Source organism: Vombatus ursinus, unplaced genomic scaffold (genome assembly GCF_900497805.2).
Source record: "Vombatus ursinus unplaced genomic scaffold, bare-nosed wombat genome assembly UNPS02014861.1, whole genome shotgun sequence".
In the NCBI taxonomy this organism is placed as follows: Eukaryota; Metazoa; Chordata; class Mammalia; order Diprotodontia; family Vombatidae; genus Vombatus; species Vombatus ursinus.
Genome location: NW_020954639.1, coordinates 12,070,014 through 12,087,465, shown reverse-complemented (window position 1 = coordinate 12,087,465; position 17,452 = coordinate 12,070,014).

Genomic DNA, 17,452 nt, shown 5'->3' with positions numbered 1-17,452 from the left:
TGGGTCCCCAGCCAGGGCCGAGCGCACGCCGAGCAGCCGTGTCGCCTGAAAGGTTCGACGGGAACGAGGAGGGGGTGGAGCAAGAGCTCAGAGCCGCGGAGAGAGCCAGGGTGCGGGCCCTGGGTCTCCGCCCCAGCAAAAAGTGAACTGGCGGCTGCTAAGCGCCTAGACGCAGCCAGCTCCTTGACTCACTCACTGCGTCTGAGCCCGGCGACGGGTGGCGCTGCGGAGAAGACCAGTCGACACCGCCCCCTTCTCTTTGGTGTTTTCCATTTCCCCTTTCAATGTGTAATCAGAAAGAGGTGGCCCCGGTCGCAGGGGAAGCCTGCGTCCCGGAGGTGGGAAATTCCCCCTCCCCTCTAGGTGCCGAGGGTCTAAATGCACCCGAGAAGAGTTGGGGGCGGAGCTAGGGGTGGAACTTAGGGCCCAGGGAAACCAGAGAGGAGAGAGGCGAGACTAGTTGAGGGGCACGATTTACTCTACTGGGGAATTCCCAAATAATTCTGGAAGGGAGCTGCGAGACAGGAAGCAGCTCCCCGCAGCTCCCAGCTGTAGTGCCAACTCCCCTCAAAAAAAAAAAAAAACAAAAACCAAAAAACTCCAGTGGAGAGAGAGTGAGGACACCCTGTCCTGGTGAGTAGGAGGAGCTGCGGGTTTTGATCTTTTCTCCAAGTGCGAGCTTGGGAAAAGAACCAGTGTGCAGAGAGTGTGTATTCTTCCCACCTTGCCCCGCCAATGAGTTTGGAGCAAGCTCTACTATTCGAAGATCCTGTTTCCCCATCCTTAACCTCCCCACCAAAGGCTCCTCGCTACTCCCACTCCGAATTGGGCCAAAACCTATTCCCATCCCACTTCATTAACTCAGTCACTATATTTTCAGTGGCATAGGGATCGATCGATCTTACCATATACCAGGCATAAGCAAGCCAGCCTCAACAAGTTTACATTCTAGATCTAGAAAGGACGGGGTGGTTAGGGCCCAGCTCCCTCATTTTGCCCGGGAGAAAACCGAGCTCCACCAGACAGGTTAAGTGCCTTCCTCGGTGTCTCATAAGTACTGTTAAGTGTCAGTGAGGGGTTTGAGCCTTGGTCCTCTGCCTCCGACTACTCGATTTGGAGACAGAGGTTCAAATCTCAGCTCTGCAACCGTTGTTTGTGAGACCATGGACAAGTTACTTAATGTCTTTGGGCCTGCGTTTCCCCTTTAGTAAAGTGAAGGACTCTCTAACCAAAACTCTAATACCCTGTGATACGCCACTAGTCCCGTGCGGGAGGGCCCTGGAGGAGTGATGTTAACAGCCTGCCTAACAGTGCTGGGAAGAGAGTCGAGCTCCACCCTTAGTTGAGTTCCTCACTGCTGGGAACGGCCTGCTCACTCCCTTGCCCCTGAAGGTTTCGCCACTATTCCCCCTCCTCCCTCCTCCCTTTCCGCTGGCAGCCGCTCCATTCCTGGGTCGGGGAGGGCGGCTGCGGCCAGTCTTGGCCCGCGGACCTCTTCTACTGAGCCAATTGCCAGTAACCTGGGCTTTCCACGCCCCGTCTTCCCACTTCAGGAATGCAGCAATTTGTATTAATGGTCATTTTTTTTCATCATCTCTGTGTTTGCGGCGGCAGATGAACGCAGGAGCCGGCCCGGAAGCTGAAGGGGGTGACCAGCTTCACCCCTTGTTAAGCTTAATTAGATCCTGGGGAGCCTGCACAGATAATTGGAATCGAAAGTATTTGCGGGACTTTAATTAGGACCCAAATTCTGAACATCTGTGATTTGAGGATTCCGTATGATACTTGGTAGAAGGGTTGAAAGTTCTTGACAATATTTTGCTTTTTAAATAGAAAATGCTAAGTATGTTCTGAGAATTGAGGGATTTCAGGAGAGGGGGGCAGTGGAAAGTTCAGTAGAAACTGCATTTACAGGAGCTGTTCATTCTTTCTGGTCTCTCGGTGAAAGAGCTTTGGGGCACTGCCTATCTATTCCTACTCCACCCCGATTCCCTCCCCAAGGATCAGACAGGCAACTTGCAATCTGGACTTTGGCAGTGTTCCACTATAAATATTGATTGAGTTGATCCTTTCTTCTAACTTCAAAACACGGAATAGGATCCCTTATCTTAGCAACTCCCGTATCGTTTGACTTGCGGATGGCTAGGTAAAAGGATCTGCGAAAGTAACTTGAAAATTACCGGAGCTCAAAGTAGAAAAAATGTACCCACTTCCCTCTTCGCAGAGGCTTCCCTGGCTTTCTTCAGGGCTCTGCTTAGATCCCACCTTCTGCAGGAGGCCTTTCCTGGTTGCCCAGCCCCTCTGACACGATTTCCCATTTATTCTGTATATGTCTCGTATGTTCATAATCGTTCACACATTGTGTTCCTCATTAGAACGTGAGCTCCTTAAGTGCAGCGACCGTGTTATTGCCTTTCTTGTAGCCTTAGCGCTTAGCACAGTGCCTGGCACTTAGTAAGAGTTAAATAAATGCTTGTGGGCTGACTGGCTGACGGACTGACTAGAGGATTAAGGGTGTGGAGTATTTCATATAGCACAAGATTTTATTGATGTTTTGGTTTTGCTGATTTTTTCCTTTTTTTGTTCTCTGTTGGGACGGTAGTAACTCTCTAAATGGAGGCAAGGAGGATGGGGAGGGGACTGGTGGAGGTTGGAGTGGAGATACTTGAAAATGAAGATCTTAAAAGAGCAATACATTTTTAAAGACAGACGCTAAATGAAACCTTTTGTAAGACTGAGGTTAAAAAGGCGGGGGTGGTTCACAATCTTTGTCTGTATGAACTTGGACAACCATTATAACCTCTCTGCTCTATAGTAAAGTAGGTTATGACTGGGATCATGATATCATAATAAACAATCTCCAAGGAACATTAATAAACACATTGCAAATACTGAAAGTTGCTTATTCAGCAGATTGCTATTAGGTGTATGCTATATTTAGCAGTTTGGGATTTGCAGAGTTTATACTTCCTACCTTCCACCCCAACAGAAAAATCATTAAAATTATTAACCGGGAGTTGGAACCACAGTTGGATATTCTAGGACCAAGGCAAGCAACATGAAAGGCCAACTTTTAAAGAATTTAGTTGGGCGAGGGAACATGTTGGGGGTGGAGGGATCATTGGACACTGAAGCCCCTAGGGTACAGGGAGTAGGAAAGCTAGGCACAGGTCATATGGGATATGGGCAATGGGTGCTTATTCTTGCAAATCAGGTGCAAAGCCCAATTATTTTGGTCTGTAACAAGAATAGAGATTTTCAGTGCCCTAAGCAGTAGCCATGGCCCTGCCCTCCTGAAAGGCTATGCCGGGAAATCATGCTACAAAGTGAATGCTGTATGGTAGGTATCAAGAAAAGAGTGCAGCTGACCTTGGAGTCGGGGAGACCCTAAGTTCTCTTCCTGACTACCATACTAACTGTGACTGTGGACAAATTACATCATCCAAACAATCAGGACAATGACACTTGTCCCACCTCACAGGGTAGTAACTTTAACTTTTTGATTTTGTGATGCATTTGTGTGATTGGGAGTTGGTTTTTGTGTTTTGTGTTGTTTTGGTTTTTGCAGTAGGGTGAATAATCTTAGGACTTCACTTTGTGACAGTAAACTTGAAAAATAACTCATTGACATTGCTTTATGCAAGAGCCCTGTGAGGTCAGTAATTTAGGTATTATTATCTTCATTTCACAAAGTGAAAAAGCTTATTGAAGGGTCAGAGAATTAAGTGGTTTGTGCAGTGGCTGAGTCAGGACTCAGACTACATCTATGATTTAGAAGTCATCTAATCCAACCCCTCCCATTTCGTGGATGAGGAAACTAAGGCACAGGATAGTAAATGACTTGTTCAAGATCACACAGGTAGCAAGTGGTAGTGCTTGGATTCAAATTCAGCACCCTCTCTGCAGTCACCCTCTGCCTCCTGATTCAGGGTTCCTTGCATTCTACCATCCTGCCTCCAAAGTAATAATTGGTGTCCTGACAAGGGTGGTGTGGACCTGGGGGAGAGGTGGCTAGAGGCCAGTTCAAACTCACAACTGGGAGATCGATTTAACCAGAACCACAATGGTGACTGAGGTTAGGGAAATGGTTTACCCTCTCCATAGATTCTGGCTCCATGGTACTTGGAAGTAAAATGTTGAAGTATTCAGCAGTTTCATTTGATCCTGAAACATTGTGCTTGTTTTTTTCTCACCCCCCTCCCCATCAAAGATGCAGCAAGTTCAATTCAATTCAATCACCATTTATCATCATCATCTATAGTGCACACAACAGCATGTTAGGAGGGGAGGGGCAGAAGGAACAGGGGCACCTCTGCTTTAGGTAATTTATGAAATAGCAGGGATTCAGGGTATGTCACACACAAATAGCTATAAAGTCAGATGGTACCTGATAAGTGTTTCAGAGAGCTGCTCCACCTCCTGGCTTCCTTCTATTTCTTCAAGACTTAGTCCAAATCCTATCTTCTTATCTTTCTGGTCCATCCCTGCCCCCCCCCCACCAAGTTCACATTTCATTTACAAGGTACACAACTCCCCCCCCACCCACCCACCCACACACCATAATTATTTGTATATTGTCTTTCCTATTAGCCTGTAAAAATCTTTGAGAGCAGGGACTGGTTTTTGAGTTCTTTTAGGTGGGGTTATCTGCAGTAATTAGCACAGTCCTTCACACTTAATTGATTATTGGTGATTATACTGACCAGAGGTTTTAGGTTCTGTTAGCACTGAGGATACAAAGAAAGATCTAAACAGTCCCTACCCTCAGGAAGTTCACATCCTTAAGGGGGGAACAACATGTGTCTAACTAGCTACATAAATACAAGATTCAAACAGGGTAAACTCAGAGGAAGCAGGGGCAGCTGGGAGAACTAAGGAATGTAGTATTTGAACTCGGACTTGAAACCAGGGAAATGAAAAGGAGGAGATGAGAAGGGAAAGCACTAAGCATGGGAATCAGTCGTGCAAAAGCAGGAAGTGAAGTATCTGCAGAATTTGTGGGAAGGGAGGAAGCTCAAAAAGATAGGAAGGAGCCAGGTTCTGAAGAGCTTTAAATGTTACATATCTGTTTCTATGTTGTTCAGTCATTTCAGTTATTCAGCTGTTCAGACTGACTCTTCGTGACCTCATTTGGGGTTTTCTTGGCAGAGATACTGGAGTACTGGGTCATTTCCTTCTCCAGATCATTTTACACATGGAGAAACTGAGGCAAACAGGGTTAAGTGACTTGCCCAGGATCATACTGCTAGTAAGTGTCTGAGGCCAGATTTGAACTCAGGGAAATGAGTCTTCCTGACTTCAGGGAAATATTGGAGTCTATTGAGTAGGGCAGAGGGTTACATGACCCCACCTATCCTTGAGGAAAAATTACTCTGGCAACTGAGTAAAGGTTAGATTGGAGTGAAGGGAGACTTTAAGTCAGGGAGATGAACTAAAAAGTTATTGCAATAGTCTAGGTGAAACTTCATTAATTCACATAGCTAAATCCAAGATAATCAACCATTTAATTAATAAACATTTATTAAGCACCAACTAAGTGTCTGTGTCAACAAAGTGATTTTTAAATGAGCAAACTGAGACCCTGTACTGAAAGAGGGTGTGAATGAAGGTGAAATGACAGATATTCAGAATTGTTGACTTGAGGCACCCAGAATTCACTTTCAAAGGGGAGAGCAACCTAGGGACTGAAGACTGATCCCAAACTTCCCAGCTTATAAGCAGGGTTACGTTCATTTGTTTGAAACTCATCATCACGAGATGGTAGAGCTGAAAGGATAGTAGGGGTCATGTAGTCAGGCCCCTTCATTGTATAAATAAAGAATCTGAAACCCAGAGAGAGGTGAAGTAACCTTAGCTAAGGTCACTCAAGGTAGTAAATCACAGAGGATTTGTAGTCAAGTCCTCAAGACTCCAAACCCCATTTTTGTTCTTTCCAAAGCCCTTATACTACCTCCTAACAAACTTCACTGTCATCATCGTTATAGAAGTAATTACACCTAGTGGTTCTGTTTCTAAATCAGAACACAGATGATCTAATTAACTTGCAATGTACCTGCAGTGCCGTAAGAGAGAATTCTAAAGAATCTAAGTATCAAGCACAACAATTTTTTTTTCCAATGGGAAAATGGGTTCAAAATAGCCAATTTGGGATACCATGGATATACTGTCTCCTGTTACACCCTGTCCTGCCCTGCATCACCCTGCCTCCTCCAAAGTACGCCTGCCTAGGGGATGGATTTTTCTTCTTCCCTATTTGGCTTCACAAACAAGTGCTAGTTGATGGTGAGGGAAAGGCTTTTCTCTTTCCTCTCTCCTCCACCTCTACAAGCACCTTCCCCCCACTTAGCCCTACAGATTTCACTATAGAGAAGTGAAAATAAGGAATCAATGTTGGGGGAAGAGGAGTACAGCACTGGTACTTCTGGTGGGGAAGGGAAAGGAAAGGGAAATCACCAAAAGCAGTGGGGAGAGATGGGGAGTTTCTGCAGCCACAGTTGGGTAGATGATTGGTAAGAGATCTATGCCTGGTGTTCCTAAATCACAGAATCCCAAAGTTGGAAGTGATCTCTAAGTCTAAATGCTACCCGCATATGGTCAGGAATCCTTTCTATTACTGATGAGTTGGCACCCAACCTCTATTTGAAGAACTCCAGTGATAAGTATTCCATTGCCTCCTGTTAAACTAATTATTTCCAATTACTAAGCATTTATTTTCTCTACTGTCATCCCCGCCAGGAAAAAACAACAACAACAACAACAAAATCCTCGTAACAAATATGCATAGTCACACAAAACAAATTCTCTTATTGGCTTTACCCAAAAATAAGTGTCTCATGCTGCATAGTTAGTCCATCACCTCTCTGCAGCATTCTACATCATCAGTCACCTAGAAGTATAGTTGGTCAATGTATCCATTAGAGTTCTTCAGTTTTTCAAAACTGTTTATTTTTACAACATTGTTATCATGTAATATAAATTGTTCTGGTTCTGCTCATTCCTCATCAACTCACAAAAGCCTTCCCTGATTTCTCTGAAATTATCCATTTCATCATTTCTTCCAGCACAATAATATTCCATTGTATCAACACAACATCATTTATTTATCCATTCCTCAATTTATAGGTAGCCCTTAGTTTCCAGTTCTTATTTCAGTCCAGTTTCTAGTTTGTCACCATAAAAGAGGGGCTGCTATAAATAGTTTTTTAAAAATAGGTCCTTTTCCTCTTTATTTGGTCTCTTTGGGGTATGGGCCTAAAGAGGTATAAATATTTATGGAATAGATGTATAATTATAGATATAGATATAGATCTGTCTGTCCATCTACACTTGGTCTAGCATAGCTGCTTTTCATTTTTACATTCCATGTAATTTCTATTTCCTTTCTAAGGACATCCAGCACCAGGATGTTGGAGAACAAGTATGGTGGCTCCATTGTCCTTTGGGTAAAGAGAGTTTGTTCTAAAAATTCCTTTTTTTTAACTTTATTGTTCTTGAGGGGTTTTTTTGTCTGTTTTCTTTCACAACATGACTATTATAGATATGTTTTTCATGACTACACATGTATAACCTATATCAAACTGCTTGCCTTCTCAGTGGCGGGGAGCTGAGGAGGGAGGATGGGAGAGAATTTGTAACTCAAAGTTCGTTCTAAAAATTCTTTGAAAATTATTTCCATCTTATATCTTTTTGCTATCCTTCCACTCTCATCCTAAAAATGGCCTCAGGCTGACTTTAATTAGTTGGTTCTCTCACCAAGCCTTCTTTAAAATGGTCTTATCCTTTAGGTTCTTTTGCTATTTTACAGGGCAATACAGCTTGTAACTCTTCACCATTCTTCCCCATGAGGCTTTACAACCAAGTTTTTATTCTCCACCAGTGTTAGCCTTGCCTGCCTTATCTCTCTGCTTAGCAAGCAAATCTATTGCTTGCTGAATAAACGCTTTATTGGCTCTTCTAGTCACCTAATAAGAGCAGTTGGTTCATGCCAGTTAAACTTCTATATGAAATTATTATAACCAGTGGCAATGTTCTTTTTTCTGTCTATATTGCACCCTTTTTTGGGGGAGCAGGGGGAAACAAGACCTGTGATTTCATTGGCATAAAAACTCCTTCTGTCACTGCTTATCAGTCACTGTTTTGCAACTTGTAATCTTAGAGAACTTCCTGAGAAGCTATCATTTTGCCCAAGATCACACGAGTAGTATGTGTCAAAGTTGGAGCAGGAACCAAGGGGGTGCTGATAAAGTTTAACAATCAGCTGTCTAGGGGGACAAAATAAACCTAGGACACATTTTTCAGTTGATTTGCATTATTACCATTTTATCCCTCACTTTCTTAAATCTAGACAATCACCAAAACAATAAATCAAGCCCTAATTTGTCTCATTTGCCCAAGGTATAAATGCTCATGCTGAAAATATAACAATCAGCTCTTGAGTTGAGGTGACTCCAGGACATCCCTGACTTTAACCCAGATCTCCTTGATGCTGAAGTCACCTCTCTCTCTTAAAAAAAAAACCATATATATATATATATATATATATAAAAATATACATTACATATATATTTTCCCCCAATTGCATGTTAAATCAATTTTTAACTTTTTTTTTTAATGCTTTGAGTTCCAAATTCTATCACTCCTTCCCTCCCTTCCCTCCCCCTTCCCTAAGATGGTAAGCAATCAGATATAGGTTATACATGTGCAATCATGTACAACATTTCTATATTAGTCACTATCCACTATGTCACATGGCCTCATACATTAGAAACAAGGAATTTTACAAAGGAGGACTGAAGTAAAGGATGTCATCAAAGAAATATATGACCAAAAAAGAAAAATAACCTGGTCATGTGATAATAGGCAGGGACAAACGATGGGCAGCTTTATGCTCCACTGGTGTCCTCATGAAGCTAACAGAAATCAACAAAGGCCTCTGGTAGGTTGAGTAGAATCCTGTGGTGAACTTACATAAGGACATAGACAAAAGTTGAACAGGACTGGCAGGCATGGATAGGCTGTAAGACTCATTGTGGGAGGGACCATCCACACTGATGAGATCACAGAGGCATTTGAGTATTATAATTGTTTTTGGACACTGTATAATAAAAGGATCTACCTTTGTGTTACCTTACTATGTATCATCACTTCCACAAACCTTAGACCTTGGGCCACACTGTCAAACAGAAACCAAAACTCCAATTACTTCTCTGTTCCACCTCCTGCCTCTTGACAAATAAAAACTCCTAGTTCAGTGCTTCTCAATCTAAAGGTGATTATGTCATCAAATATTGTGTTGGGACTATTTCCTAAAGACCATTTAGTACAACAGTTGGTCTTTGACCCATTGGGTAACTTGTACTTTTACATATGTAATGGAGATAAAGGAATAACAGTGGCCTACCATTAGCAACACCAACATACAGCACCGATATCTTCCCCTCCCCATCAACCCTTACACATTCACAGCCCTCCAGCTGCCTGATGGCCTGACATCATGAAAATCCTTCCAGCTAGCTCTGTGGAGGGTGGTCAAGTATGACTACATTACCCATCCTTTACTTGTAAAGTCACCACCACCCTTCCAACCCCATTTGAATGAGTGGTCAGAAGTATTTAATATTTAAAAATAGAAAAAAAAAACCAAATGTCAGGTGGTGTTTTGTTAATTGGTTTTTAAAGCTGATTAAATAAGGTGTATTTCTTTCCTTTCAGATGATTTTTTTTTTAAAGATAAACCCAACTAAACTCAGATTATCCTTTGCTAGCCTCTGACTCCTCTAAGAAACCAGGAAACTAATGTTATATAGAAAATGGGTTTACCCAAATGAATAATTTTAAAAGACTTAAGATCTCTAATCAATATACAATGATCAATATGATGATCAACCATGATTGTAAAGGACCAGTGATGAAGAATTTGACTTACCTCTTGACAGAGAGATAATGGAATAAATATGCAGGATAAGATATAAAATTTTGCACATGGCCAATGTGGGAATTTGTTTATTCTTGACTGCATATTGGTTGCAAGGGTTTTCTTTTTCTTTTTCAGAGGAGGGGGATAGGAAAGTGGGAAGAAGAGAAAAAGAAATGCTTGTTAATTCAAAAAAATTAATTAAAAAGAAAACAAAAAGAAAATTTCTTTAGAATGATGATATAATGATTAACACATTCTAAAACAAAAACAAAAACTTCTTTAAAAATAAGTGAAGTCAGACTACGCATCTATTTTCCTAACCCACATGTGAATGCTTCTAACATAAATAAGCATGGCTGGATAGACAGATATCTGGTCTGAGATCTGGAAATCTACCATGCCTCAAATATTTGTAGTCTAAGGGTATTAAGCTTTCCATTTTAGAGGTTCAGAATAAAAGGTACTTTCCCTGGTTGCTCTAAAGAGGAAGGTAATACTTAGCTTATTCTCACCAGCTTAGCTCCCTACCATCAAAGGCTGGTTACATGAAAGACAATCACAGAAAATTAGCAAACTGCTTCATCAGAATCCAGAAATCAGAGACTTTATACAGTAGGCAAATGAATACATAAAAGTGAGTACTTGGGTAGCAAGACAATAACAGCTCAACTGAGAACCATGATGGATGGGAAGGATTCTCTCTTAGTGATCACTGGAGTTTCAGCAACTTCAAGCAAAGGATCATGTTGGGGGACAGCTTTCCCACATGTCTGCCAGTTACACAGTCAAGCTTGTCTCTCACCCTCTGCCTCCAACTCCTTCTTGGCCTCTCCCTACCCAAAAAAGTATCTTCATTCATACAGGAATGCACCTTGGAGGGTTTAGATGTCTGTCAATCAGGAGTCACATCTCAACTCTCTTCCACTCCACCAGACATCTGTCAGTACCACTGAACCATTCCTCAGGAAACCACTCCAGGCTTGGGTGGAATAAAGTTACAAAAACTATTTTGAAAAACTCTATAAATTGACCATTTCTACCTATCAGATTGGCTAACATGACAGAAAAGGAAAATTCTCCCAACTGGCTCTTTGTAGGGAGGTCAATTAGGCTGGAAGGGATGTAGAAGAATTGGGACACTAATTGGCACTATTGGTGATGTTGTGAACAAGTCCAACCATTCTGGAGAACAATTTAGGAACTATGCCCAAAGGCCTACAAAAGTGTGTATACCCTTTGACCCAGCAATACCACTACCAGGTAGGTCTGTATCCCAAAGAGATCAAAGAAAATGAAAAGGACATATGTATACAAAAACATTTATGGCAGCTCTTTTCATGGTGAAAAAGAATTGGAAACTAAGGGGATGCCAATCAAATGGTTAAGTAAATTGTGGTATATGATTATGAAGGAATACTATTGTGCTATAAGAAATGACTAGCAGGATGGTTTTAGAAAAACCTGGAGAGACTTACATGAACTGATGCAAATTGAGCAGAACAGAAGAACATTGTACACAGTAACAGCAATATTGTAACGATGATCAACCGTGAAAAACTTAGCTTCTCTCACCAAGACAATGATCCAAGACAATTCCAAAGGACTCATGATAAAACAATGCTAGAGAGAGAACTGATGAACTGATTTTTCTTGAGGTTTTCTTTTTTTGTGTGTGTTTTCTTTTGCAGCATGTTTAATACACAAACATGTTTTGCCTGGATTCACATATCATATTGCTTGCCTACTCAAGGGTTGGGGGACTTGCAGGAAGGGGAAGAGAATTTGGAACTCAAAATTTTTTTAATGAATAAATATTTAATGAAAAAATAAAAATATGTTAAAAAAAACCCCTCCATAAATTGTGCAAATCAGCATTGACAACCAGCAAAAACTAAACAGCAATGTTCTACTTATTCGCATGTATCTAGGCTACCTATACGGCACTAGGACAAAGGTACCTCAGAGCATAGTTTCTATTTCTCCTAACACAATTAAGTAGGAATGACCTCAAGTAAAATTATGAAGTAGCTAAATCTTTTGTTTTCAGTGGTTGCCTTTCATTCTTTTTAAACACAAAGTAGGAGTAGGGGAAGGCAGGGGTAGCTATCTTGATCTCAGACAAAGCAATAGCAAAAACCAACCAAATAACAAAAACAAAACAAAACAAACAACCCAAAAAAACAACAAAAAAGACTTAAAAGAAATAAACAATGAAACTACCATATGCTGATAAGAGCCATAGACAATGAAATAATCCTATATATATACATACATACATACATACATATATACAATGTCATAGTGTCTAAATACTTATAGGAAAAACTAAATGAATTACAAGGAGACATAGTAAAATGTAATAGTGAAGAAACCTCAATGCACCCTTTTCAGACCTAGATAAAGCTAACCAAAAATAAACAAATAAATAAAAGTCACCTGTTATTCATCTTCCTTGCAGAGGTGGAAGAGTTCTATTAATTAATTAATATTAATTATTAATCAATAATACAATAAAAATCAACTTTCAAAGTTATCCTTCTGACCTTCCTTCTATTGTCTTCTGTGCATTTAAAAAAATATCATTGCCTCCTTTTTTTTCCCTTTCCTTTTCTTTTTAGGAACTCTATCAATTATACCTTTCCCTATTATCCCCCAATTAAAAAAAAATAAAAGCCCAAATAAAGCTTTTTTAAAAATCAAGACTACTTTTGGGAATACTTTCCCATAGATTAGCCTTGTTGATCATTAAAAAAAAAGACACTCTGAATACTATTTGTTAAACTAATAAACTATGCCTTAAGACAGTTGGATAAATAGTATTAGTGTTATTTCACTTCTTGTCTGATGTGAAGATACATGAAACTAATGTGGTAATTGGACTCTATGCTCCGACATTTAGGAGGCTCTTGCAGCCTCCCTTTGGCTCATGCCTATGCCTTGGTTTTCCCCTGGAAATAGGAGATTTTAGTTCTGTTTCTAGCTCTCAGCTTCCCTAAAAGTATCCAGGCTAATAAGGTACCAAATATAGAACCATTTTATCTGAATCAACAGAAAATGCAGACTAGGCTCATATCTGATCCCCTAGACAATAAGTAATACTCTCTTCTTTTAGAAAAGTGTTATTCCCTAACAGTCCCTTGGACTTCATACTAGTGAAAAGGGAGCCATAGGTTCCTTTTGGCCATCACTCTTTGCTGGGCTGGTTTTTTGAAGTAGAGCCTTCAGGCCTCTCTTCAGATCTGAGGCAGATCTCTATCTCTCTCTCCATTCCATCTCTTATCCAGGCACAGGATCTCTCTATGTCTCCATTTAGCCGTAGGATTCAGTGTAGGTGTCTCTCTGTAGAGGCTATCGCTGCACAGATGTCTGTGCCTGGTCCATCTCCTCTCTGTGGGCCTACTTCTCTATCTCTGGGGCCAGATTATTCTCTCAGGTCTCCAAATGGCAGTGGCTCCTCGGTGCATGTGGTTCTCATGAGGATTCACAGACCTCCTTCTAGATCCCAGGCTCAATATAGACTTTTTAAAGGCCAAACCCAAGAGACCGCAATGGTCATAAGAACTTGGACTTTTCTGAGATGTCAAGTCATTAATTATATAATAATGAGGCAGCTAGGTGGCATCACAGATAGAGTACTGAAATAACTTAATCTTTGTTTGCCTCAGTTTACTCATCTGTAAAATGGGGATAATAATAGGACCTATATCCCAGGGTTGTTGTGAGGATTAAATGATATAATACTGGTAACATGCTTAGCATGGTGCCTGGCATATAGTAAGTGCATTTATAAGTAAGTATATGGGTTAGTTATTGTTATTTTATTATTATTATTATTATTATGGTGAGAGGGTTGTACAGAATAAAGAGAAGAAATGAAAGAGCGTCAATGAAACATAAAGAGAAGAGAGCAGAAGGAAATCAGAAAAGGACACTGACAAGGAGAGCAGTTTTGTTACTACCCTGTTAAATTTTATGTGTGTTTGTGTGTGTGTGTATAATATTTTCCAAAAACCCTACAGGACAGAAGGTTATAGTTTTCTATATCAAAGGGTACCCTGGGCAATGGGAGCACCATTCTCACAGCATGCCTGCCCTATCTCTTCCCAAACCACATGGGAAGGTTTGGTGAAGCTACTTCTGGAAGCTTGATACAATAGAGGACATTGCTCTCCTCTTCAAAGCTTGTGCAGGTATGACTATTCCTGGTCTGATCACCTGGTGATCAGAAGAAACAGACCTGAGTCAGAAGTGAGAGTTCCTACCAGTAGCTCCTTCAAGGGTGTCCAGAAGAGGGACAAGCCGCTGTGAGCCTCTGGGTGGATGCGGTAGATACCAGCTCCCACATTTCTTGTGACTGTCCCAACCTTTCAAAGCTCCCAAGGTCACAGCCTAGTCCATTCCATCTCCAATATTCGTTGCCCAAGATGGGAAAGAAGTAGACCCAAGGAAATGGCAAAGCCAAGTGCTTTCAGCTTTGGATCTACTGGAGGGTAGCCCACTAGTACTGGCTGCTACTTCCCTCAACAACAGCAGGGTCATGTGTTGGGGCCATCACACCTTCTCCTTGCATGACAGAGTCTCAGGCATCTCCCTAAGCAGAAGCCCAAAGCAACTTATTCTCCTTGCTGGACATTAAGGAAGAAAAAAAGGCTGAGTTCCACGTCTTCTCTGTCTCCCCCACTCTCAATCCATGATCTGTAGTGACCAGCAATCTTCTTTTACCCATCCTTACAAAATTCCAGAAGTAAGCTCACCAAAGTCTCTCCATGAGGTTTGGAGGCAGGCAGAACATGTTCAGCATACTCTGAGGATGAGCTTTTATTGGTCAGTTTCCTAAAACATATAGAATATCCTTTACTGCTCTTTGTTTATTGGATTATTCATGATTGTTGACATTTCTTATATTTATAATAAAAAAATTAAAAAACAGGTGAATCCACTATTTCTCTTCTTGAGCTGACCTTCATGAAATAGGTTGTGTCAGATAGCATATTGGACCTCAAGTCAGGAAGACCTGAGTTCAAATCAGCCTTAGACACTTACTTACTAGAGTATGATGCTAGGCAAGTAATTTAACCTGTCTATCTCAGTTTTCTCATCTTTAAAACAGGGATAATAACAGCACCTACCTCCTAGGGTTGTTGTGAGAATCAAATGAGATATTTCTAAAGTGCTTTTTGCAAGCTTTTAACACACCACATAAGCAGTAGCTGGTATAAAAACTTTTGAGCTTTGAGAGATTTTAGAATTCTAGCCCAGCCCGCCCCCAAACCCCAATTGTCCATTTTAGAGAAGAGAGGGAGCAGCTCCCCACAACTGCAATGCTGTCTCTTGACTCTCAGTCTAATGAAACTTTCACTGCATTGTGAGGCTTCCTTTCCAAACAACAGCAATCTAACTTTATACTGTCTTTGTAACTCCCTCGTTATCACATGTGATAGTGATACAGTATCTATGTAACTCTTGTGGCATTTTTTTTTTACTACTATGAGAAAGAAGCTACAGAATATTTGGCATACATAGGAAAAATATCTCAATGTGCAAGGTAGAAAAAAAGAAACAAATCTCTGGATTCTTGACCTTGGTGATCAAGAGGTGAATTCTTTTTTTCTTGCAAGTGAAAAGCAGTAAAACTAGAAACTGAAACCTCTACTCAATGCATAGTGAAACCAGGGCTGCCAACTGAACAGACTTAAGTCATATGAATAGTTTCCTTTTGCCCCTATGTTATTGTGTTTGCTTTTTCTATAGCATCATAATTGGCATGGTGTGTGGTAATGCTTCATTTGAACCATGGAAAGTGGTTTCTCCCACAGCAAATTCCCCCAATGTATTGACTACCACCACCAAAATCGTTAAGAAAAAGGAAATAGTCAATTCAGACAGCCTATTTTTTTTCTTAAACCTAGTTGGCAAAGGCCTGACTGATATTCAGTGTTAAGGAACACGAAAGAAGTACCACAACTAAGTGGAAAGAGTCTTGGATTTGTAGCCAGAGGACTCAGTTCTGTTACGTATTACCTGTGAGACCTTGGGCAAGTAATCTAACCTTTGGAGGAGGGGTATGCTAGTTTCTTAATATGCAAAATAATGCATATATAATACAATATATGCATATGTAATATAATAATGCAAAATAACTTTAAAGTCCTATGAATAATAATAAATAAAAATCTATAAATCTTATGGGTTTTTTTTTTTAAGTGAGGAGAGGAGGATGGACTGGCCTTTTCCTACCTTGCCTCTAAGGGTGTAGCTGGAGTAGAGGAACTCCATTAGGCAAGCTCACACCTGGACCCCTGGCTGCCTTTTCTGTTTTGTATTTCCTTTTCTGGGTGTGTGACCAAGAATCAACTTTGAGGCGAATATATCTAGGCTTGGAAGCAACCTTATGAGTCAGAGAGATTTTAAGGTCCCGAGTCCATCGAGTAAAGCTGCCTACTGGCAGGGTAGTTTCTTCACAGGACACTGAAAGGAGGAGGAACCTAAGCCCAGAAGACACAGACTGAGAGAGATGGTGCAAAGCTGAGGTGATTTATAAAATTTCTAAGCAGCAGTCCTTTAAACTTTATATTCTGCTAAGGTTTCAGTATCAGCTCTCTATATCAACGAATGGAGAAAAGACTCATAATAGTAACTCTTTTTGTTGTAACAAAGAACTTCAAACTAAGGAATTGCTCATAAATTGGGAAATGGCTGAGTAAGTTATGGTATAGGAATATGGTAAAATACTATTGTGCTGTAAGAAAGCGTAAAGGCAACGGTTTCAGGGAAACCTGGGAAGACTTACATGAACTGATACAAAGTGAAGTGAGCAGAACCAGGAGAACAATTTATATAATAACAACATTGTAATGACAAAAAAACCCCAAAACCTTTGAAATACATAATAATTCATTTTCTTAAATTTCTCAACATCTTGTCTGGTAGTTTAGGACACTGAAGCTGTAAGTAATGAGCTGCATTCTCATTTTCTTTGTCCCCTGGGAACTCCTCAGATAGGATTTTCTCTATTTGGCTACAGCCAAATGAATTAGCAGTATTTTCCCATTCCTGCTGAAAGCAGGGAAGACTCTGACCTAGCTGATTACCACAGATTAAAGGGAAGTGGTTTATTATGTTGAGAACTGGGGAACTCTGAAAGGCACAGGAAAGTCCAGCATTCTTCAGAAAAGATTACTTATCATTCTACCTGCTGGACCACCTGTCACATTATGGCGGCTCTGCTCCCAATTTTGTAGCAAAGACAAAAGCTTCTAAATCAGCTTGGTAGATTATAGATTATCTCAGGGATTAGGAACTTTCTGGAAATGAGGTACCAAGTCATAGGCTCCTATTCTTTTGGGAGGAGAGGAGCACAACTAGGCCCCTAACCAAAGTAAATAAGTGGTACTCTACCCCACATATTGCACTAATTCAGATTCACTGGATTATTGGATATTCCTCTTATAAACACAAACATCCCACAGTTGAGTTAGGCCAATTAGGTACTCACAAAATTAGAGTAAATTATTGTACTCATATAATCTCCTGACT